The 23573-nt window shown below is 48.3% G+C and overlaps 1 long non-coding RNA gene across 1 annotated transcript; it reads left to right on the plus strand.

Moving 5' to 3' along the window:
* Nucleotides 1-292: 292 nt before the first annotated feature.
* On the plus strand, nucleotides 293-16099 carry LOC144339713 (uncharacterized). Its single transcript, XR_013415070.1, has 3 exons — nucleotides 293-423; nucleotides 14963-15172; nucleotides 15435-16099. It is a non-coding gene; the product is annotated as an uncharacterized LOC144339713 (long non-coding RNA).
* The last annotated feature ends 7474 nt before the right edge of the window (nucleotides 16100-23573 follow it).

Raw genomic sequence — 23573 nt, forward strand, 5'->3', positions numbered from 1 at the left:
GGCTGCTCAACCAGTAAAGCAAATATTCCAAAGAAAAAAAAAAATCTGAAATCTGAAACATTTCCGGTCCCAAGCATATCAGATAAGGGATATTTAAACTGTAGCCATCCCGACAAGTGTGAGGCGTCTTCTCGGAAGTCTTGCACACTCTATTTTGTCTGCTTTGATCTGTCACGTGTTTCCCACCATTTTGAAAGCATAACGAATTTTATCAGTGTTTATTTCTGATGAGAGGCAGTCCAGGCAGTGCAAAGGGCGCAAACCGTGGTCCCACAAATCCTGGCTTCTGACCCAGGTCGCGGTGAGACCCTGAGCAAGCAAGAACTTGCTCCAGGACTCAAGTTTCCTTGGTCTCTAGGGGAAGCCAGCATGATAATCAGCCATGCCCCAACCCCTCAGCTGAAACTCAGGCCTGGATGCATGGTAAATGGATTTCTTCTTCCCCATGTGAGCCACTGAATTCGCTTCCTTCCTTCCTTCCTCTCTTCCTTCCTCTCTTCCTTCCTTCTCTTCTTTCCTCTCTTCCTTCCTTCCTTCCTTTTCTTCCTTTCTTCCTTCCCTCTCTCCCGCCCTCCCTCCGTCCTTCCTCCCTCTCTCCTTCCCTCCCTCCTTTCCTTTTTTTTCCTTTTTGAGACGGGTCTCACTGTGTTTCTCAGGCTGGAGTGCAATGATGCAAGCACAGCTCACTGCAGCCTCTGACTCCAGAGGTCAAGTGATCCTTCCACTTAAGCCTCCCGAGTAGCTGAGACTACAGGTGCGCCCCCACGACACCCGGCTCATTTTATTAATTCTTGGTAGAGACCAGGTCTCGCTATGTTGCCCAGGCTGGTCTCGAAATCCTGGCCTCAAGCGATCCACTTCGGCCTCCCAAAGGACTGGGATTACAGGCATGAGTCACCGCGCCCAGGCTTTTCTCCCTTTTGCCTCATTTTGAGGCCCCTGTCGTAGGGTACACGCCCTGGAAGTCGGGGGTCTTCCAGTAAAGGGAACCACCGAGATGCTGGACCTCCGAAGTCCTAGAGAAGGCGCCTTGGCCGCCGACGCCAGCCGCACTTCCGGCCTTTGTGGGCTGCTGGGACGGCGGTCTGCGGCTGTCAGTGCTGTTTGTTCTTGCCAGTGGCTGGGTGTGTGGTCACTTGGGGTTTCCAGCACGAGGCCTCTGTCCCCAGGCACTCAGCGCCGGTCTCGGGCTGTTGCGCCCTGGGCGCCGCCTCTCTACAGCCCCACTTTGCTCCCCGAGCCAGCTGGGAAGACTAAAAGGGTGGGGGCTGGGAGCGGCCCATGGTTAGACCCCTCTTTTCAGGCGTCCTTGGAGCATGCAGGCTGCAGATTTCAGGCCGACCCCGCTCTCATCAAAATCCATGCCGCTGGCCGTGGTAGCTCCTTTCGAAAATGGCCTGGTAGAAAGTCCAGGTTGTTGAACTGGAAAACGCACTCTGCATCTCTTGACTTGAAGTTTTCGTTATTCTCCAATGTGCACTTACCCCCAGTAGAGGGCAAATGAAGATTCGGACAAGAAATTTTGCCTTTCCCAGAATGGCACACTCCAGCAAGGGTGCCAGTACTGACTTGGGTTCTCAGTTTACTCTGAGATAGCTTAAGAGAGAGATGCAGTTGAAAAGCTTGTCAGCAGGGATCAGGGAAGACTTCCACCAAGTGGTGTGTATTCAAAGGAGAGGCAGGAATTGAGTAGGTGGACGACATGCTCCACCATCCAAGAATATTCTAGATGGAGTCCAGGCAAAAGCACAAAGTTCGAAAAGTCAGAAGTGCAGGGGAAGTGGTAAATATTTCGACACCATCCAGATAAATAGTTGTTTGTTTTTTGTTTTTGGGGAGTGGGGACGGTGTCGCTCTGTTGCCCAGGCTGGAGTGCAGTGGCAGGATCTCGGCTCATTGCAACCTCTGCCTCCCGGGTTCAAGCGATTTTCCTGCCTCAGCCTCCCGAGTAGCTGGAATTACAGGCGCCTGCCACCATACCCAGCCAATTTTTGTATTTTTAGTAGAGACAGGGTTTCGCCATTTTGGCCAGGCTGGTCTCGAACTCCTGACCTCAGTGATCCTCCCACCTCGGCCTCCCAAATTGCTGGGATTACAGGCGTGAGTCATCGTGCCGGGCCTCATCCTGATACATGTTTATTCTCTGCCAGGGAGTGGTGATTAAGATCTGTGTGACCACAGATTCCTTCTGCTAAAAATAACCAAGCCCCTTAAAAAATAAAGGTTAAGGCCAAGGCGGGCAGATCCCGAGGTCAGGTGATCCAGACCATCCTGGCTAACACGGTGAAACCCCTCCTCTACTAAAAAATACAAAAATTTAGCCGGGTGTGGTGGGCGCCTGTAGTCCCAACTACTCAGAAGGTTGAGGCAGGAGAATGGCGTGAACCCGGGAGGCGGAGCTTGCAGCGAGCCAGGATCGAGCCACTGCACTCCAGCCTGGGCGACTGAACGAGACTCCGTCTCAAAAAATAAATAAATAATTAAAAATAAAGGTTAAAACCTCTGGGTTTGTTTTCTAGAAATAGTATAGCAGAACTGACTGCCACTTACTGACCAGTTTATTTAACCTTTCTGACTTTCAAATCCCTTGTTTCTAGGGGGATAGCAATATTATCTGTAATAGAGAGGAATGGATGAGGTTAATTTGTATAAAGCACCCACCACAGTGTGTATGGCAGGTAGTACTAATACTTCGGAGGTTTATCATTGTTTTTAGTATTAATAATCATTAAAAATGTGATAGTATCCCTTCCCATTATGGAGCCTCCTTCTCTGTACAGTAAGCAATGTGGAAAGAGGAAGAGAAGGAGTAAATTCCAGAAAGTGTTAAAAAGATGTATGCAGAAATGATAGTAACCTATTCAATTCTCACAAAATTTCAATGGGGCTTCATACTCTCTCTTATTATACCCATAAAATATCTTGTAGCATTTTTATCTGAGTGAAAGCAAGCATGATAATGTATATTTTAAAAAATAATTATACTTTGCAAATCACTTTTTTTTTTTTTTTTTTTTGAGACAGAGCCTGGCTCTTTTACCCAGGCTGCAGTGCAGTGGCGTGATGGTCTCGGCTGACTGCAGCCTCGACCTCCTGGGCTCAAGTCTTGGTCTCCCAAAGTGCTGGGATTACAGGTGTGAGCCACCATGCCCAGCTCTCCCTTTCTTTTGTGTCTTTAGATTTATCTTTGTGGAGAGGGGACCAGTTAGGTCTTTTTTCCTCTGAGCAATTATTAAACCTCTGTTCTTTATGAACTGTATTTTTCTGTTTGAAAGCCCCTGCCTGGCACTCAAAACAAGACCAAAGCTAATAGAGTTGGGCAAACTACTCAAAATTATATATATTTGCAATCAAAACTTCAAGAAAAAGCAGTAACAACCCTCATTAAAGATGTTAGCACTGGCCAGGTGTTGTGGCTCACGCCTGTAGTCCTAACACTTTGGTAGACCAGGGCAGGAGGATGGCTTGAGCCCAAGAGTTCCAGACCAGCCTGGGCAACATGGCAAAACTTCGTCCCTACCAAGAAAATATACAAAAATTTGCTGGGCATAGTGACACATGCCTGTAGTCCCAGCTACTCACGAGGCTGAGATGGGAGGTTTGCTTGAGACCAGGAGTTTGAGGCTGCAGTGAACTGTGACCACACCACTGCACTCCAGCCTGGGCAACAGAGGAAGACTCGGTCTTGAAAAAAAAAAAAAAAAAAAAGTAGGAGCTTTCCTCAAACATCTTCTCTGTCCATTCACATGTCTGTGTTGTCTGTGTTGTAACTGAATCCCAGGGTTCAGTCACTTGCCATTTGCAGAATCTGACTAACAAGAGCAAAGTATGGTATAAAGTGACTTTTTTTTTTTTTTTTTTTTTTTTTTGAGACGGAGTCTTGCTCTGTCACCCAGGCTGGAGTGCAGTGTTGCGATCTCAGCTCACTGCAACCTTTGCCTCCCAGATTGAAGCCATTCTCCTGCTTCAGCCTCCCAAGGAGCTGGGATTACAGGCGCCTGCCACCACACCCGGCTGATTTTTGTATTTTTATTAGAGACAGGGTTTCACCATGTTGGCCAGGCTGGTCTCAAACTCCTGACCTCAGGTGATCCACCCGCCTTGGCCTCCCAGAGTCCTGTGATTTCAGGCATGAGTCACCACACCCAGTCAGTATCTGTAGCTCTTACCCCTGGGTCAGTTTCTCCAGAGGAACACCCTTCCGTCTCCTTCCTGAAAAGTCCAAGCCCAGCCACCACTCTGTACCAACAGAAGTAAGGACTTAACCACTGGATGTGGGAGAAGGAAGGCTAAGGCTGCCCATCCACGGTGGGTCTGAGATCCCACACCCCTCAGGCCAGCAATCAGACCCCACTGACCTGAGGAATACCGGACACATTTAAGGATGTGGATGCTACAGAGAAAACAAGAGGATTAAATAGATATTTATCTCCTGAATGGTGAGACCCTCCCCGATCCTTGCTCAGGTGGCTACTTTTATCTAGAACAGGAGATGGCAAACTTTTTTCTGTAAAGGGCCAGATAGGCCAGGCGCAGTGTCTCACGCCTGTAATCCCAGTACTTTGGGAGGCCAAGGCAGGTGGATCACGAGGTCAAGAGATCAAGACCATTCTGGCCAACATGGTGAAACCCCATCTCTACTAAAATTACAAAAAATTAGCCGGGCCTGGTGGCAGGCACCTGTAATCCCAGCTACTCAGCAGACTGAGGCAGGAGAATCGCTTGAACCCAGGAGGCAGAGGTTGCAGTGAGCCAAGATCGCACCACTGCACTCCAGCCTGGCGACAGAGTGAGACTCCATCTCAAATTAAAAAAGGCCAGATATAATGACTTAGGCCTCTTGGGCCACATGGCCAATGTTGCAGCCACTCAATTCTGCTATTGTAAGTGCAGAAGCAACCATAGACAATATGTAAATGAACAAGTATAGCTGTGTTCCAAAAAACTTTATTTATGGGCGCTGACATTTGAATATCATATAATTTTCATGTCATAAACAATTATTCTTTTAAATTTTTTTCAATATTTAAAGACGTAAAATTCTGGCAGGGCACAGTGGCTCACTCCTGTAATCCCAGCACTTTGGGAGGCCAAGGTGGGTGGATCACCTGAGGTCAGGAGAGCTTGAGACCAGCCTGGCTGATAAAGTGAAAACCCGTCTCTAGCAAAAATGCAACAATTAGTCGGGTGTGGTGGTGGGCGCCTGTAATTTCAGCTACTCAGGAGGCTGAAGCAGGAGACTCACTTGAACCTGAGAGGCAGAGGTTGCAGTGAGCCAAGACTGTGTCACCACACACCAGCCTCGGCAACAGAGCAAGACTCCGTCTCAAAAAATAAAAATATAAAAATTAACCTGGCATTGTGGCACACACCTGTAATTCCAGCTACCCAGGAGGCTGAGGTAGGAGGATCACTTGAACCCAGGAGGCAGAGGTTGCAGTGAGCCGAGATCATGCCGCTGCCCTCTACCCCGGGTGACAGAGCAAGACCCCATCTCAAAAAAAAAAATAAAAGACAACTAATTTTTGTCTGTAGGTGTAAGGGTCGCTGGCTCTATCTCCCTCAGGCAGCCTCCAAGATGTACTATGGAAATTTAGACATTTATGAATTGCCTTGCCATGGAAAAGGTAGTAACAGCAGCTCCGAGAGTTCCTGCCAAGCTCTGCCCCGAGTGGAACAAGTTGCTGATTCTTCCTTTCCCTGGATTTTAACCAAGGTGATAAATAAATACAGTGGGAGGAGGTATCTGGGAGAGGTAGAGGCTTTGACTCCAGACCTTGAGCTTATTTTTTTCTTTTTTCTTTTTTTTTTTTTGAGACAGAGTCTCACTCTGTCTCCCAGGCTGGAGTGCAGTGGCACGATCTTGGCTCACTGCAACCTCCGCCTCCCTGGTTCAAGCGATTCTCCTGCTCAGCTTCCCAAGTAGCTGGGATTACAGGTGCACGCCACCACTCCCAGCGAATTTTTGTATTTTTAGTAGAGATGGGGTTTTACTATGTTGGTTACGCTGGTCTCAAACTCCTGACCTCAAGTGATCTGCCTGCCTCAGCCTCCCAATGTGCTGAGATTACAGGCATGAGCCACCGCGCCCAGCTGATCTTGACCTTATCAAAGTCAGAAACTTTGTCCCTGAGCAATAAAAAATAGTTTTTTGTTTTCCTTTTCTTCTTTTTTTTTTTTTTCACCTTTGGGTTCAAGTGATCCTCCTGCCTCAGCCTCCAAAGTAGCTGGGACTACAGGTGCATGCTACCACACCCGGCTGATATCTTATATTTTGTAGAAACAGGGTCTTGCTGGCCGGGTGCAGTGGCTCATGCCTGTAAACCCAGCACTTTGGGAGGCCGAAGCGGGTGGATCACCTGAGGTCAGGAGTTCCAGACCAGCCTGACCAACATGACGAAACCTCATCTCTACTAAAAAATAAAAAAATTAGCCGGGTATGGTGGTACATGCCTGCAATCCCAGCTACTTAGGAGACTGAGGCAGGAGAATCGCCTGAACCCAGGAGGTAGGGCTCCAGTGAGCCAAAATTATGTGATTGCACTCCAGCCTGCGAGCAAAACTCTGCCTCAAAAAAAAAAAGAAAGAAAAAGAAAAAGCAGGATCTTGCTTTGTTGCCCAGGCTGGTCTTGAACTCCTGGCTCAAGCAATCCTCCCACCTCGACCTCCCAAAATGCTGGGATTACAGGCTTAAGCCACCACGCTGCCCCCACCTTTCTTAGTTGCCGGGGCAGAATGGGGATTTGGAATACAAAAGAGCTGTTGTTCCTGCTACTTACACATGCATATTTTTGAGCAAGTCAGTTCTCCTAGCTAAGCCTTAATGTCTTTATCTCTAAAATGGGGATAATCCACCCTACCTCACTGGGTATTTGTGTAGATTAATAAAATAACACATAAAAAGTTCCTGTCACATCTAGGGTGTTCAAAAAATGGCAGATATTATCATTCTGATTTATCTAGACAAAGAAACTCCAAGACATTAAGGCATCATCCAAAGGACACACAGCTCATTAGGGGTAGGAGCAGGAATACAATTTGTTTTCTTGACTCTCCAGCTAGTATTCTTACTTCTACCCTGTACTACTTGAAGAGGAGGCTTTAGTTCTTTTTATTTTATTTATTTATTTTTTTATTTGAGACGGAGTTTTGCTGTTGTCACCCAGGCTAGAGTGCAATGGCACCATCTCGGCTCACTGCAAACTCCACCTCCAGGGTTCAAGCATTCTCCTGCCTCAGCCTCCCGAGTAGCTGGGATTACAGGTGCACACCAGCATGCCTGGCTAATTTTTGTATTTTTAGCAGAGACAAGGTCTCACCATGTTGGCCAGGCTGGTCTCACCTGACCTCAGGTGATCCACCTACCTCAGCCTCTCAAAGTGCTGGGATTACAGGCGTGAGCCACCCCACCTAGCCTAGTTTTTTGTTGTTGTTGTTGTTGTTGTTGTTTTGGGGTTTTTTTTGTTTTTTTCTGGAGAAGGAATTTCACTCTTATTGCCCAGACTGGAGTGCAATGGCACGATCTCAAATCACTGCAACCTCCGCCTCCCGGCTCAAGTGATTCTCCTGCCTGAACCTCCAGAGTAGCTGGTATTACAGGCACCCACCACCAGGTCCGGCTAATTTTTTGTATTTTTTTAGTAGAGACAGGGTTTCACCATGTAGGTCAGGCTTGTCTCAAACTCCTGACCTCAGGTGATCCACCTGCCTCAGCCTCCCAAAGTGCTGGGATTATAGGCGTGAGCCACCGTGCTCAGCCTCTTTTTTTTTTTTTTTTTTTTTAAGCACATTTGAATTGCTAAGGTAAGAAAAGTGTCAGGGCTGTAGGATGTTAGGAAATAAAGGTTCTCCCCTTTTCTTTCTTCTTTTAGAGAGAGAATCTCACTCTGACACCCAGGATGGAGCGCAGTGGCGTGATCACACCTCACTGTAGCCTCCAACTCTTGGCCTTAAGTAATCTTCTTGCTTCGGTCTCCCAAGTAGCTGGGACTATAGGCACATGCCACCATGCTCAGCTAATTTTTGTATTTTTTGTAGACACAGAATCCTCCCACGTTATTCAGGCTGGTCTCAAACTCCTGGCCTCAAGCAATCCTCCCGCCTCAGCCTCCCAAATTGCTGGGATTACAGATGTGAGCCACCATGCCCCACACCAGTTCTCCCCTTTTCCAACACCACCCTCCCTACCACCTTGGTTTCTGCTGCACACAACAGGCCCCCTCCTATCACGGCCAGACTTTGGGCAAAGGTGGCTTTTCTGTACCGCATAGTACAGGAGGTATTGGCAAGCACCGCTCCTGCTCCACCTTCACCCCTCCTCCCCACTCTTTCCCCATCCATCTCCACCCCCAGTCTCACCCCCTCCGGATGCAGGCTCTCTTCGCCTGAGCAGAAGAGCTGCTCTGCCTGGGCAGTTACAAAGATTCTTTGTAATGTGTTTACAGGAGGAGGGGGTGAGAGCGGGGCCTGGCTGTACTGATGGGCCCACCAGCCCTGTTTACATAAGCAGAGAAGGAGCTGAAACAGATGACCCTGTAGCTCAGGGCCCTAGATTAAACACATAACCAAAGTCCAGAGCCCTCTGCCCCAGCTGCCCAGTTTCTAGGCTACACCACACAGAAGCAGCATGGAGGAACCTCTTGACCCAGGGAGGATTGTTGACTCGGCTGGGTGAGATGTTTGCATAGGGAGGGAGCTAGCAGGGCCATCTGGCTGTTCTCCTGCTAAGCGCTGGGCATTTGCAGGTCAGGCACCCTCAGGGTTCCAGGGCCCTTGGGAAGGCAGCCCCAGCCAATACTGTTTCTTCTTTGGGGAAATTTCTAAAACATTGTTATTTTTACATTTTTCGCCCAGTAATTACACCCAGCCCAAATAAACTGTGAAGTTTTATTTTGCAAGGTGGTGAGAAATGCGGTTCTCCGCGTTTAAAACATGGCGATGGCTGGCACCTAAAAGTCCTCTGCAGTTTACAAAGCATTGCCACCTGCACAATGTCATACCATCCTCAGAGTAGCTAAGTGGGTAGCTATTGCCAAAATCATCACTATTTTACAGATGAGGGAGTCGAGACTTAGGTCAGGTCATTTGCACAAACCACACTCTCGACAAGAAGCAGAGGCTAGAGAGTGACTCCAGATTTTACGCCCCTTCTACTCTGACACCTTCCTCTCCATTGGGCTGCAAAATAAGGCGAGAAGAGAGCTTGTTCCAATACATAATCGCCTTGCAGGTGGCCCCCAGGAGAGAGTGTCACATCTCATCTCAGACATGCTGGAAGCCAAAGTGGTCAGCCTCAGGGGGCACTGTTGAGGGCCCTGCGGTCCACCCAAGGACACCACCAGCGGGGCATTCTCTGCACGCCACTCAAAGCCTTACATGGAGAGGCCAGGCGCGGTGGCGCACACCTGTAATCCCAGCACTTTAGGGAGGCTGAGGCGGGTGGATCACCTGAGGTCAGGAGTTCAAGAGCAGCCTGGCCAACATGGCGAAACCCCGTCTCTATTAAAAATATAAAAATTAGCCAAGTGTGGTGGCAGTCACCTGTAATCCCAGCTACTCAGGAGGCTGAGCAGGAGAATCACTTGAACCTGAGGGGCGGATGTTGCAGTGAGCTGAGATCGCCCCATTGCACACCAGCCTGGGTGACAAGAATGAAACTCCGTCTCAAAAAAAAAAAAAAAACCACAAGAAAATAAATAAAAAACCTTACATGGGCTGGGCACGGTGGCTCACGCCTGTAATCCCAGCACTTTGGGAGGCCGAGGAGGGTGGATCACAAGGTCAGGAAATCAAGACCATCCTGGCTAACACGGTGAAACCCCATTTCTACTAAAAATACAAAAAATTAGCTAGGCTTGGTGGTGGGCGCCTGTAGTCCCAGCTACTCGGGAGGCTGAGGCAGGAGAATCACTTGAACCCAGGAGGCAGAGCTTGCAGTGAGCGGAGATCACGCCACTGCACTCCAGCCTGGGCGACAGAGCAAGACTCTGTCTCAAAAAAAAAAAAAAAAAAATTTACATGGAGAGATTGAGCCCCTAACTGTGTGAAACTACATGAAACATACACAGAGCATCCAACCACTAGCTGAAATCATGGAGACAAGAAAGGGAACATGTTTAGAATCACAGAAAATTTCCTCCAAGTTTGTTTCCTCTTGTCTCCTCTTGGGCTTTGTCTCCCCACACTCAAACCTGCACAATTTACCTGAAGCCATTACCTGAGTCCCAGTTAGTGCTCCATCTACTTTCTCCCTGTTCTTTATCCTCCCTTTTACAACCCAAAACACCAAACCTACCTGAAAGGCATCATCATTCCATCTTCTTTGCCACCTTTGTCTCTGCCTTTTTGGTTGTTGTTTTGTTTTGTTTTGAGACAGGGTCTCACTCTGTGGCCCAGGCTGGAGTGCAGTGGCACGATCATGTCTCACTACAGCCTCAATCTACTGGGCTCAAGCGATCCTCCCACCTCAGCCTCCTGAGTAGCTAGGACCACAGGCACGCACCACCACACCTGGCTAATTTTTTAAATTTTTCGTAGAGACAAGGCCTCAGTATATTACCCAGGCTGGTCTCGAACTCCTGGTCTCAATGATCCTCTCACACTGGCCTCCCAAAGTGCTGGGATTACAGGTGTGAGCCACCACACCCGGCCTGTCTCTGTCTCTTAACCCCAACTCTATTGCACCATCCATATAGCTTTGCTCAGTTTCACTGATTAGAACTTCTCTGCCACCCAAAGTTCCCAGCTCTGCTCCCATCACCCTTAGTCTAGCCCCAGCATCTGGCTCAGCCACCAGGTCCTCCTGGGCTTTTCTTTCTTGTCACTGTCAAATCCGGGTTTCCCTGCCTTCTCCTCAATTTATGTATTTATCATATATATACACACATATGTGTGTGTGTGTGTGTGTGTGTATATATATATATATATATATATATTTTTTTTTTTTTTTTTTTTTTTGAGACAGAGTCTCATTCTGTCGCCAGGCTGGAGTGCAGTGGCGTGATCTCAGCTCACTGCAACCTCTGCCTCCCAGATTCAAGTGATTCTCCTGCCTCAGCCTCCCAAGTAGCTGGGACTATAGGCACGCGCCACCGCGCCCTGCTAATTTTTGTATTTTTAGTAGAGACAGGGTTTCACCATGTTGGCCAGGATGATCTCAATCTCTTCACCTCATAATCTGCCCCCCGCCCTAGCTTCTCAAAGTGCTGGGATTACAGGCATGAGCCACCGCGCCTGGCATTTTTTTTTTTTTTTAAGTTTTTGCTCTTGTTGCCCAAGCTGGAGCAACCTCCACCTCCTGGGTTCAAGTGACCCTTCTGCCTCAGCCTCCCAAGTAACTGGGGCTACAGGCCCGTGCCACCACAGCTGGCTAATTTTTTAAATGTGATTAGTAGAGATGGGATTTCATCATGTTAACCAGCCTGGTCTTGAACTCCTGACCTCAAGTGATCCGCCCGCCTCAGCCTCCCAAAGTCTGGGATTACAGGCGTGGGCCACTGCGCCCAGCCTGTATTTATTTATTTATTTTGAGACAGAGTCTCACTCTGTCACCCAGGCTAAAGTGCAGTGGCACAATCTCTCCTCCTCCCTAGTTCAAGTGATTCTTGTGCCTCAGACTCCCAAGTAGCTGAAATTACAGGCATGTACCAGCACGCCTGGCTTTTTTTTTTTTTTTTTTTTTTTTGTATTTTAGTGGAGACAGAGACGGGGTTTCGCCATGTTGGCCAGGCTGGTCTCGAACTCCTGAACTCAAGCGATCCACCTGCCTCAGCCTCTCAAAATGCTGGGATCACAGGTGTGAGCCACCATGCCCGGCCCCAAGCCCAATTTATTCTTTAGTGATGACCTTTCTGTAACAACTGTGTGCTTGTGTTTTGCAGCTTTTAAAATAGTTTTACACACATGTATATAGAGGTACCTTCATATAGAGTCTCGTTTACAAGTTAACTTCACCTTCCCATAGGATCTGTGTGCATTTCCTGCCTTAACCGCTAAACGGGACTGTTTTGTTTTTTCTGTCTTCATCTTCAATGTGCCTGGATTCTTCCTGCTATCATGCTTTTAACCAACCTACATTCAGACCTTTCATTACCTTCCTGATAAAGTGTTATTTGTAAGTTTTCAGTATTCTTTCTACTTTGAAGCCCTAACTTCTCTTCCCCCCACCCAAACATTTTAAGTAGCCCTCTCCTTTATCCTTCTTTATTCTCTTTTTTTTTTTTTTTTTTTTTTTTTTTTTTGAGACGGAGTCTTGCTCTGTCGCCCAGGCCGAGTGCAGTGGCCCGATCTCGGCTCACTGCACTCCAGTGAGCTCACAAGCTCCGCCTCCCGGGTTCACGCCATTCTCCTGCTTCAGTCTCCAGAGTAGCTGGGACTACAGGCGCCAGCCACCTTGCCTGGCTAATTTTTTTTGTTTTTTTAGTACAGACAGGGTTTCACCGTGTTAGCCAGGATGGTCTCGATCTCCTGACCTTGTGATCCACTGGCCTGGGCCTCCGGAAGTGCTGGGATTACAGGCTTGAGCCACTGCGCCCGGCCCCATATCCTTCTTTATTCTCTCTCTACAGTCACTGCTTTTTTGTTTTTGTTTTTGTTTGTTTGTTTGTTTGTTTGTTTTTGAGATGGAGTCTCACTGTGTTGCCCAAGCTGGTGTCAAACTCCTGGGCTCAAGCCATCCTCCCACCTCAGCCTCCCGAGTAGCTCGGATTATAGACATGAACAACCACACTGGCTCTCTTCTCTCTCTACATTCAGTACCACCACGGATTGGTTTTTGCCTTTTTTTTTTTTTTTTTGGGTGGGGGGGGTTGTTTTGGTTTTTTTTTGAGACAGAGTCTCTCTCTGTTGCCCAGGCTGGAGTACAGTGTACAGTGGCACGATCTTGGCTCACTGCAACGTCTGCCTCCTGGGCTTAACCGATTCTCATTCCTCCGCCTCCGGAGTGGCTGGGAATAAAGGCATGCACCACCACACCCGGCTGATTTTTATATTTTTAGTAGAGATGGGGTTTCACCATGTTGGCCAGGCTGGTCTCAAACTCCTGGCCTCAAGTGATCAACCTGCCTCAACCTCCCAAAGTGCTGGGATAACAGGCATGAGCCACGCACCTGATCCACCATAGATCATTAAAATCAGACAGTGACTCCTGGAACCAGATGCTGGAAGGATCATGTTGCAGGTAAATGACAGCTTACTTTCTGGCCACCGCCCTGGGCTGCCTGGATATGTTTGCACATCCACCCTGCGCTGCCTTATGCCATATGCCCCTTGGAGCAATGACAGTTCTTTTCCTTTATAAACTATTCAGATGTTTAGAGGAAGTTTCAAGTTGATCCAACTGCTGTCCAGATTCCAGCCCAACTCTGAGATGTGTCCCCACACTGTGTGTTCTCTGTCCTCTTACATTTGTCCTGTACCAATGGCAAAACTGGGGAGGCCCTTCTAGAAATGACCCAGTTTGCATGTGATGGAAACCCCAGGGATCACAGAAGCTTGAGCATTGCATCCTAAATGGAATCCCAGGATTTCAGAGAGTCATGCAAAATCTATAGAGTGTGGCTTTTTTTTTTTTTTTTTTTTTTTTTTTTGAGAGAGAGTTTTTGCTCTTGTTGCCCAGGCTGGAGTGCAGTGGTGCTATCTCAGCTCACTGCAACCTCCACCTCCCAGGTTCTCCTGCCTCAGCCTCCTGGGTAGCTGGGACTACAGGTGCATGCCACCACACCATGCTAATTTTTTTTATATTTAGTAGAGACGGGGTTTCACCATGTTAGCCAGGACGGTCTCTATCTCCTGACCTCGTGATCCGCCCGCCTCAGCCTCCCAAGGTGCTGGGATTACAAGCATGAGCCACCGTGCCCGGCCTCATAAGTCAGGTTTATAAGCATAGGGTAATGAGAGTGATTGGCTCTTGAAATGAGGTGATGCCAGGAGGTGTGATCTGACTGTGTCCTGTCTTGGGATGATGCCAGCACTCAATCTGATTGGATCCTGGATCCTGCCATGTGATGTTCACTTCTTAATTCAGTCCCCTCTTCAGTTCGAGCACTTAGGTTCCGCCGTGTGGTTGCATGCTTGATTCATCTGGACATGCTCAGGTTACCTAACTTTCACCTAGGGGTCCGTGGCAACTGAAAAACAAATCACAATTTTGTTACGTAAAAGTCGAATCAGATTGATCTGATGCATTTACACTTTGTGTACTGTAGACAGAGGATGCCCTCTTATTGGCCCTGATGAAAAGTAGGCGAGTCCCAAAATGGGGCTTAGCCCACAAGGTTTCTTGGCTTTGCCCAGGAAAAAAATCCAAGGGCAAGCCAGAGGGGGAAGAAAATTGCTTTATGGAAGAGGCAGTGTTACAGCGTTGGGGGTGTTATAGCTCCGTGACTGCTCCTGCAGAGCAGGGAATAGTATCTCAGGACAGTTTTGCAGTCATATTTATACCTACTTTTGTTTTTGTTTTTGAGACTGTCACTCTGTCGCCCAGGCTGGAGTGCAGCGGCACCATCTCCACTCACTGCAACCTCCGCCCCCCAGGTTCAAGCAATTTTCCTGCCTCAGCCCCACTAGTAGCTGGGATTACAGGTGCACACCATCACACCAATCTAAGTTTTTGTATTTTTTTAGTAGAGACAAGCTTTTGCCATGTTGGCCAGGCTGGTCTCAAACTCCTGACCTCAACTGATCCACCTATCTCGGCCTCCCAAAGTGCTGGGATTACAGGTGGGAGCCACCACACCTGGCCTATCTACTTTTAATTTCACGTAGATTAAGGAGCAGTTAGTGCAGAAATTACTAGGGAAGGGGTAGGAACTTCTAGGTTGTCAGCTCATTGTCATGGAAAGGGGTGGTAACTCCCGGGTGTTGCCATTGCAATGGTAAACTGACATGGCACACTGGTGGGCATGTCTTATGGAAAGCCACTTCTACCCTGGCCCCATTTTAGCTAATTCTCAATTTGGTCCAGCGTCCAAGCCCCACCTGCAGAGTCAAGTCCCTCCTCCCACCTCAGCACTGCCGGAAAAGAGCTTCAGGATGGAGCCACACATGCCACTCAAGCCCAAGGGTCCGTCAACAGCCCAGAGCCCTAAATTCATCTGTGTCCAACATCAGGTTCGGCGACTGCTGATTCACATGAATCAACTCCATCATGCAAGCCTCATGACAACCCAATGAGGTAGGTGTTGTTTGAATCCTCATTTTACACACAGAGAAACTGAGGCTCCAAAAGTTCAAGTAACTAGACCAAGAGTACATGGTACAGACAAGATGAGAACCAAGGCCATCTGAGTCCTGCACCCCTCTACTATACACCATAGCTAGGAAGGATATGGCTTGGGCTGACTTGGGAATGAGGCCACAAGGCTGGTGGTGGGGGGGTGGTTTCTTTTGATTTTATTTGATTAGGCACGAAGGTTCTCATAAACATCCTTATTCAGATGCAGGTGCTTTTGCAGTCGTGTGACTGGACATGGGCTAGGACTCTGTTGTCCATGGCTGGAGTCCAAAGCTGAGAACAAAGAAGGAAAAACTTCAGGAGGACACTCCCGGCCCACAGCACGGCACATCAAAGATCCCAGATGCCACCTACGTGACAGGCAGAAATGCTTGCGTGCTTTGCTTGCTCAGCCAGTTTCTCTGCTCCTTAAGTCTGGATGAAAGCAGCAAGAAGGAGAGACAGGACTTTGTAGAAGTCAAATGCCTTCTGCCTATTGGTGGGGGCTTCCCTCTCCTCCTCCATGACTGGTTCCCTCACCCCTCACCATGAAGACAAGTGAGAATGTCTTCAAAACCTAGGGACAGAGGCTGGGTGCGGTGGCTCTCGTCTGTAATCCCAGCACTTTGGGAGGCCAAGGTGGGCAGACCACTTGAGGCCAGGAGTTCAAGACCAGCCTGGCCAACATGGTGAAACCCCATATCTACTGAAAATACAAAAAATTAGCTGGGCGTAGTGGTGGGCACCTGTAATCCCAGCTACTGGGGAGGCTGAGGCAGGAGAATCGTTTGAACCGGGAAGCAGAGGTTGGAGTGAGCTGAGGTTGCACTACTGCACTCCAGCCTGCACAACAGAGGGAGACTCCATCTTAAAAAAAAAAAAAAAAAAGACCTGGGGCAAGGTGGGCAGGAGTCCCAGTCACTGGGAAGACCCCATATCTACAAAAAACCTCATCCTCGACCGGGCACAGTGGCTCACACCTGTAATCCCAGAACTTTGGGAGGCCGAGGCAGGCAAATCACAAGGTCAGGAGATCAAGACCATCCTGGCCAACATGGTGAAACCCTATCTCTACTAAAAATACAAAAATCAGCTAGGTGTGGTGGCACGCACCTGTAGTCCCAGCTACTCAGGAGGCTGAAGCAAGAGAATCACTTGAACCTGGGAGGCAGAGATTGCAGTGAGCCGAGATCACGCCATTGCACGCCAGCCTGGCGACAGAGCGAGACTCCGGAAAAAATGAAATAAATAAATAAACTCAACCTCTAGTTGAGCATTTTTTAAAATAGGAGACTCTCCCGCCTAGGCAGGTGGTGGGTGATTCAACAATCCACTCAGAGGGGAAGGTGGCCAGGGAGGGGCAGTGGCACCGGAGGAGGTCCACGTTCCAGCCATTTGAGTGGCCAAAGGTGCCTGAGTTTCTCACAGATCAAATGGACCCAGAAGCAGGGAACTGGGCTTGAGCGGTCCAACTGGTGCCCCCACCCAAGAATCCCCACAAAAGGAGGTTGTGCAGTGCCCTGCTAGGGGCAGAAGGCAGATCGACCGGGACAGGGGACTGAGTAGTAAGCAGGCCCCCAAGGCCCCCTGAGGGTTTCATCCCTGAACTCCACAAGCCAACGTTTGTGTGGCTGACACACAGTAGCAGTAAGACTGTGTTTTCCAAAAGTGACCATGGCAGTGTTTTTGGTCTCACATGCAATTCCAGAACCACACCACTTCCTATCAAAAGGTGTCATCTGGCTGGGCACCGTGGCTCATGCCTGTAATCCCAGCACTTTAGGGAGGCCAAGGTGGGTGAATCACCTGAGGTCAGGAGTTCGAGACCAACCTGGCCAACATGGCTGTCCCTTCCTTCACTCCCTCCCTCCCTTTCTTTTCTTCTTTCCCTCCCTCCCTCCCTCCCTTCCTTCCTTCCTTCCTTTCCTTCTTCCCTCCCTCTTCCTTCCTTCCTTCCTTCCTTCCTTCCTTCCTTCCTTCCTTCCTTCTTTCCTTCCTTCCCTTTCTCCTCTCTCGCTGGATACTTGTCCTTGGATCCCAGCCACCATCCTGTGAGGAAGCCCAGACCACATGAAGAGACCACTTGCACGTGTTTGGATCCACAGCCCCAGCTAAGATCTCAGCTGACAGCCAGACCAATCACCAATCTTAGGAGCTGGAGAGCCTTCAGGTGGTCCAACCTTCGAGGCCCCCCCAGAGGAGCTGGGTGGAGCATAGATGAGCCATCCATGCGGATCCCTTCGCCAAATGGAAGATTTAGGAGCAAAATAAACAATGTTTTCATTGCTTTCACCCACAAAATTGTTGAATAATTTGTTTTGCAGCTTAAGTAGCTGGAACACTGTGTTACCGAGGGAAGAATAACAACCAACAGAGAGAACAGACTCATAGCCAGATAAGTAAGAGATTTTTGACCCTTTCCCTGTCCGTCCACTTTGCTCAACACAACAGAGAAGCCACAGCTTCCAACAGGAAAATAGAGGGGGAAAGTGTCTCCGAGAGTCAGATCACTCACTCCTGCCACCACAGGGAGAGGGAAGGAGAGGAGGAAAAGCACAGATCACAGTACCCTTCCCACAGCAGGTTCGCCAGCACAGCCCTAGCCGACAGTAAAGAAGAAAACTCAGGCCGGGCATGGTGACTCATGCCTGTAATCCCAGCACTTTGGGAGTCCGAGGCGGGTGGATCACTGGAGGTCAGGAGTTCGACACCAGCCTGGCTAACATGGCGAAATCCCGTCTCTACTAAAATTACAAAAACTAGCCAGGCGTGGTGGCACACACCTGTAATCCCAGCTACTTGGGAGGCTGAGGCAGGAGAATCGCTTGAACCTGGAAGGCAGAGGTTGCAGTGAGCCGAGATCATGCCATTGCATTCCAGCCTAGGCAACAAAAGCAAAAACTCTGTCTCAAAAAAAAAAAAAAAAAAAAAGAAGAAGAAGAAGAAAACTCAGCAAAATGGGACCTTGGGAATCAGATATAAGACTTGGGTTTTATTTTTTTATTTTTTTATTTTTAGACAGAGTTTCGCTCTTATTGCCCAGGCTGGAGTGCAATGGTGCAATCTTGGCTCACTGCAACCTCCGCCTCCCGGGTTCAAGTGATTATCCTACTACAGCCTCCTGAGTAGCTGGGATTACAGGCATGTGCCACCACGCCCGGCTAATTTTGTATTTTTAGTAGAGATGGGATTTCTCCTTGTTGGTCAGGCTGGTCCTGAACTCCTGACCTCAGGTGATCCGCCCGCCTCAGCCTCCCAAAGTGCTGGGATTATAGGTGTGAGCCACCATGCCTGGCCTAAGACTTGGGTTTGAAACTGGGCAGAATCTTAACTAATAGTAGCTAGGAAATATGGAATGTTCTCCAGGTGTCATTTAAAAATCCATTACCTGGCGGGGCTCAATGGCTCACACCTGTAATCCCAGCACTTTGGGAGGCCGAGGCAGGTCGATCACCAATCTGAGGTCGGGAGTTCGAGACCAGCCTGACCAACATGGGGAAACCCCGTCTCTACTAAAAATACAAAAAAATTAGCCGGGAATGGTGGTGGGCGTCTGTCATCCCAGCTACTCAGGAGGCTGAGGCAGGAGAATTGCCTGAACCGGGAGGTGGAGGTTGCAGTGAGCTGAGATTGCATCATTGCACTCCAGCCTGGGTGACAAGAGTGAAATTCCGTCTCAAAAAAAAATGCATTACCCAGGGAAATGGGAGATTCAACAATACAGAGGGGAGCAATCATGGGTGAAAAATAAAAAACTATTTCATGTATGAGCATCTCTGAATTGAGACTGCCCAATAAAGTGATTATATTTGTCATGTAATCAGATTTATTCCTACCCAACAACTAAGTATGGGCACCATGCTTAGGGGCAGTGGGAATGTTTATTTCAAAAGGTAGAGTACATAAGATCTGGCTGAAGGAGTGGGAGTTTGTGTTCTCTGTTCACCTGGATCTCCAAGCTATGTACATTCAGAGATTGTCAGCCAGGCACAGTGCCTCTCACCTGTAATCTCAGCACATTGGGAGGTTGAGATGGGAGGATTGCTTGAGCCTAGGAGTTCAAGATTAGCCTGGGCAACATAGTGAGACCCCGTATCTACAGAAAATTTTAAAATTAGCCAAGTGTAGTGGCGCATGGCTGTAGTCCCTGCTACTCAGGAGGCTGAGGCAGAAGGATCACTTGAGTCCAAAAGTTCAAGGCTGCAGTGAGCTGTGACCACTGCACTCCAGCCTGGGAGACAGAGTAAGACCCTGTCTCAAATATATATATATATATCTATATATCTGGAGAGAGAGAGAGAGTCAATATCCCTTCTTTCCTGAATCTTCTCTCTATTGTTTTTTATTTTAAGACAGAGTCCTGCTCTGTTACCCAGACTGGAGTACAGTGGCATAATCTCAGCTCACTGCAGCCTCCACCTCCTGGGTTCAAGTGATTCTCCTGTCTCAGTCTCTCGAGTACCTGGGGTTACAGGTGCACACCACCATGCCCAGCTAATTTTTTGTATTTGTAGTAGAGATGGAACTTCAGTATGTTGGCTAGGCTGGTCTTGACCTCTTGAACTCTGGTGACCTCCCGACCTCGGCCTCCCAAAGTGCTGGGATTATAGACGTGAGCCACCACATCCAATCTGAATCTTCTCTCTTATTGATATTTTAATTTTTTTTTTTTTTTTTTTTTTTTTTTTTTTTTTTTGAGACGGAGTCTTGCTCTGTCACCCAGGCTGGAGAGCAGTGGCGCAATCTTGGCTCACTGCAAGCTCCGCCTCTCAGGTTCACGCCATTCCCCTGCCTCAGCCTCCTGAGTAGCTGGGACTACAGGCACCCACCACCACGCCCAGCTTTTATATATATATATATATATATATATATATTTTTTTTTTTTTGTATTTTTAGTAGAGACGGGGTTTCACCGTGTTAGCCAGGATGGTCTCGATCTCCTGACCTCGTGGTCTGCCCACCTCGGCCTCCCAAAGTGCAGGGATTACAGGCGTGAGCCACCGCACCCGGCAATATATTTTTAAATTCTTATTAGGCAACACTGAAATGTCCATGAAGATGGTTCACCTATGGGAATGAAAATTACAAGCTATTGTCTTTTGAGGATAAATGGAACATATTCCTTAGTTTCCTACAAAGGGCCCTTGTCTCTTCCTGTGAGACTTTTTCAAATACATATTTTGGACATTTCTCTTTCATTATCAGACTGTGGCAAGGAGGAAATTGCATGCAGAAATAACTCTCTAGGATGAGCAGAGCCTGCTCTATCCCTTTCCAAGCCTTCTGTGACCTCCCAACTGGAAGTGATAGCAGCAGCACCCCACCTGGAGTGGCCACTGCCATGATGCTGGCTGCAATGGGGGAGCCACAGCTGGGACCGCAGCACTCCACGGAGCTGGAGGGAGCTGGGAACACATGGCGCCCCCACTCCTTCCAAGTTGGAGGGACAGGAGACCCTCCCTCCCAGGAGTAGCTGCAGCAACCCAGTCACAGCCGCAAACCCGGGCTCCCCTTCAGCAGTGACTCCACCAGCTTTCACAACATGGAAGTCAAACTTAGGCACCCTAGTTTCTAGGGTGCCCTTCAGGAACTTTTATTCGTTCAGGGCAGCCAGCCAATTTTTAAGCGTAGTGTCTCTTTGTAATCATAAATCATTATGTTTCATTAATCTTTCAACACTTTCGTCTTTGAGTTCTTTCGAAATTCTTGGGTGGATACCACTTGATCTTGTCAGCTGAGCTTGTTTGCTGACAGGTCTAGAACCTTGGGGTTACCAATGTTATTGCCTACATTCCCTCTGACTATCTGTGGGACCAATAACCTCATTTCTTGGAATCCATCCTTAGGAAGTAATCAAAGATGTTGAGGCCAGGTGCGGAGGCTCACACCTGTAATCCCAGCACTTTGAAAGGCCAAGGTAGGCGGATCACTTGAGGCCAAGAGTTCGAGACCAGCGCGGCCAACATGATAAAACCCCATCTCTACTAAAAATACAAAAATTAGCCAGGCATGGTGAGTGCACACCTGTAATCCCAGCTACTTGGGAGGCTGAGGCATGAGAATCGCTTAAGCCCAGAAAATGGAAGTTGCAGTGAGCCGAGATCACGCCATTGCACTCCAACATGGCAACTGAGGGAAACTCTCTCTCAAAAAAAAAAAAAGAAAGAAAAGAGGCCAGGTGCAGTGGCTTACACCTGTAATCTTAGCACTTTGGGAGGCTGAGGCTGGCGGATCACTTGCCGCCTCTGCCACCCCTGAGACAGCACGAACAACCCTTCCTCTTCCTCCTCAGCTTACTCAATGTGAAGATGGTGAGGATGAAGACCTTGATGATGATCTATTTCCACTTAATGAATAGTAAATATATTTTCTCTTCCTTAAAAAACAGTGTTCACATAATATGAATGTAGCAGATACTTCCAAGATACCAACCTCCTCTTCAATACAACTACGACTATGGCTTTGAACAGTGTTTAAAATAATATCAATAAATATTTATTTGTATATGAAAACAGGAAAAAGGTAAACTAAAGCCATGGGGGTTGTGTTAGGGTAGAGGGATTACAGGTAATTATTTTTCTCCATTTTGCAAATTTCCTTTAATGATACTGTCGTTGCTTTTTTTTTTTTTTTTTTTGGATACGGAGTCTAGCTCTGTCCCTAGGCTGGAGAGCAGTGGTGCGATCTCGGCTCACTGCAACCTCCGCCTCTGGGGTTCAAGTGATTTTCCTGCCTCAGCCTCACAAGTAGCTGGGACTATAGACATGTGCCACCATGCCCAGCTAATTTTGGTATGTTTAGTAGAGACAGGGTTTCACCATATTGGCCAGGATGATCTCAATCTCTTGACTTTATGATCCACCCACCTTGGTCTCATAAACTGCTGGGATTACAGTCATGAGCCACCATGCCCGGCCCTTTTTTTCTTTTTTGAGATGGCATCTCGCTCTGTGGCCCAGACTGGGGTGCAACGGCACAATCATAGCTCACTGCAGCCTCAACTTCCTGGGCTCAATCCATCCTTCTACCTCAGCCTACCAAGCAGCTGGGACCACTGGCACATGCCATCATGCACCCAGCTAATTTTAGTATTTTTTGTAGAGACAGGGTCTCATTACGTTGCTTAGGCTGGTCTCCAACTCTTGGGCTCAAGAATCCTCCCGTCCCAGCCTCCCCAAGTGCTAAGATTACAGGCTTGAGTCATCATGTCTGGCCCTGTCATTGCTTTTTAGTTTTCAAACATTTTTTAAAAGGTAAATCTGGCCGGGCACGGTGGCTCACACCTGTAATCCCAGCATTTTGGGAGGCTGAGGTGGGTGGATCACGAGGTCAGGAGATCAAGACCATCCTGGCAAATATGGTAGAACCCTGTTCTCTACTAAAAATACAAAAATTAGCTGGGCATGGTGGTGTGCGCCTGTAGTCCCAGCTACTCAGGAGGCTGAGGCAGGAGAATCGCTTGAACCTGGGAGGTGGAGGTTGCAGTGAGCCAAGATCTTACCACTGCACTCCAGCCTGGGTCACAGAGCGAGACTCCATCTAAAAAATAAAAGTAAATCTCTCCAAGCAGTAAGAGTCATGCAACCAAGCTACTGAGTTCAGTTTCTCCCATGAACTTGTCTCGGAACGTAGTGGAAGTCACAACCATTAAAGCCTGTAGCCCCCCCACCCTTGCACAAGGTGGCCCCCTCTTACGCGTGCCTTACCCTGCAAGGCTGTAATTGTGGTAGGTTGTGAAAGCACTTTGAAGGTAAAAGTGTCTGTTGATACTTCGAAAACTGCTTTTAAACAGCTATAATAGCATATGCCACATGAACAAAGCACAGAACCTTATAACTATGCTTGCTTGTGGAAAGACATCCCTTGTCCACAGACCAAGTATTTGAAACTACCACTCCATACAGCTCCAGGGCCCTGAGAGAATGGTAGCCATGGCAGCTTTGGGAAACCAGCCACCCTTGGCTTCACTTTGATCTTCCTCTGTCTACACCCTTGTTTCATTTCCTCTGCCACAGACGTTCAATTACCAGGTACTATTATTGCTTGATAATAACTATAATTACTACAAGGACTGCCTGAGATGAAAAAGACAGGTGAAATCGAACTTTCACATGGACTCGTGTCTGAGCTGGGGAGTCTGTTTGAGTTTGAGTCAGGGAAAGCCTCAAACCCCCCACCACCCGCTCCCGTTGGTCCCCGCATTAACTGGGGGCGAACAAGGACCAGACCCTCCAAGCTGGAGGCTTGAAAACTCAAGGGCAAGCGCCTGGTCCAGCGATTCGGAAACCGAGATGCAAAGTCCTCCCGCGCTCCTAGAGAGGACCCGGAAGCGCGGCGCGGTCCCGGAAGACGAGGTGCTGAC

The sequence above is a fragment of the Macaca mulatta genome, chromosome 3, assembly GCF_049350105.2.
Source record: "Macaca mulatta isolate MMU2019108-1 chromosome 3, T2T-MMU8v2.0, whole genome shotgun sequence".
NCBI classification, from domain to species: Eukaryota; Metazoa; Chordata; class Mammalia; order Primates; family Cercopithecidae; genus Macaca; species Macaca mulatta.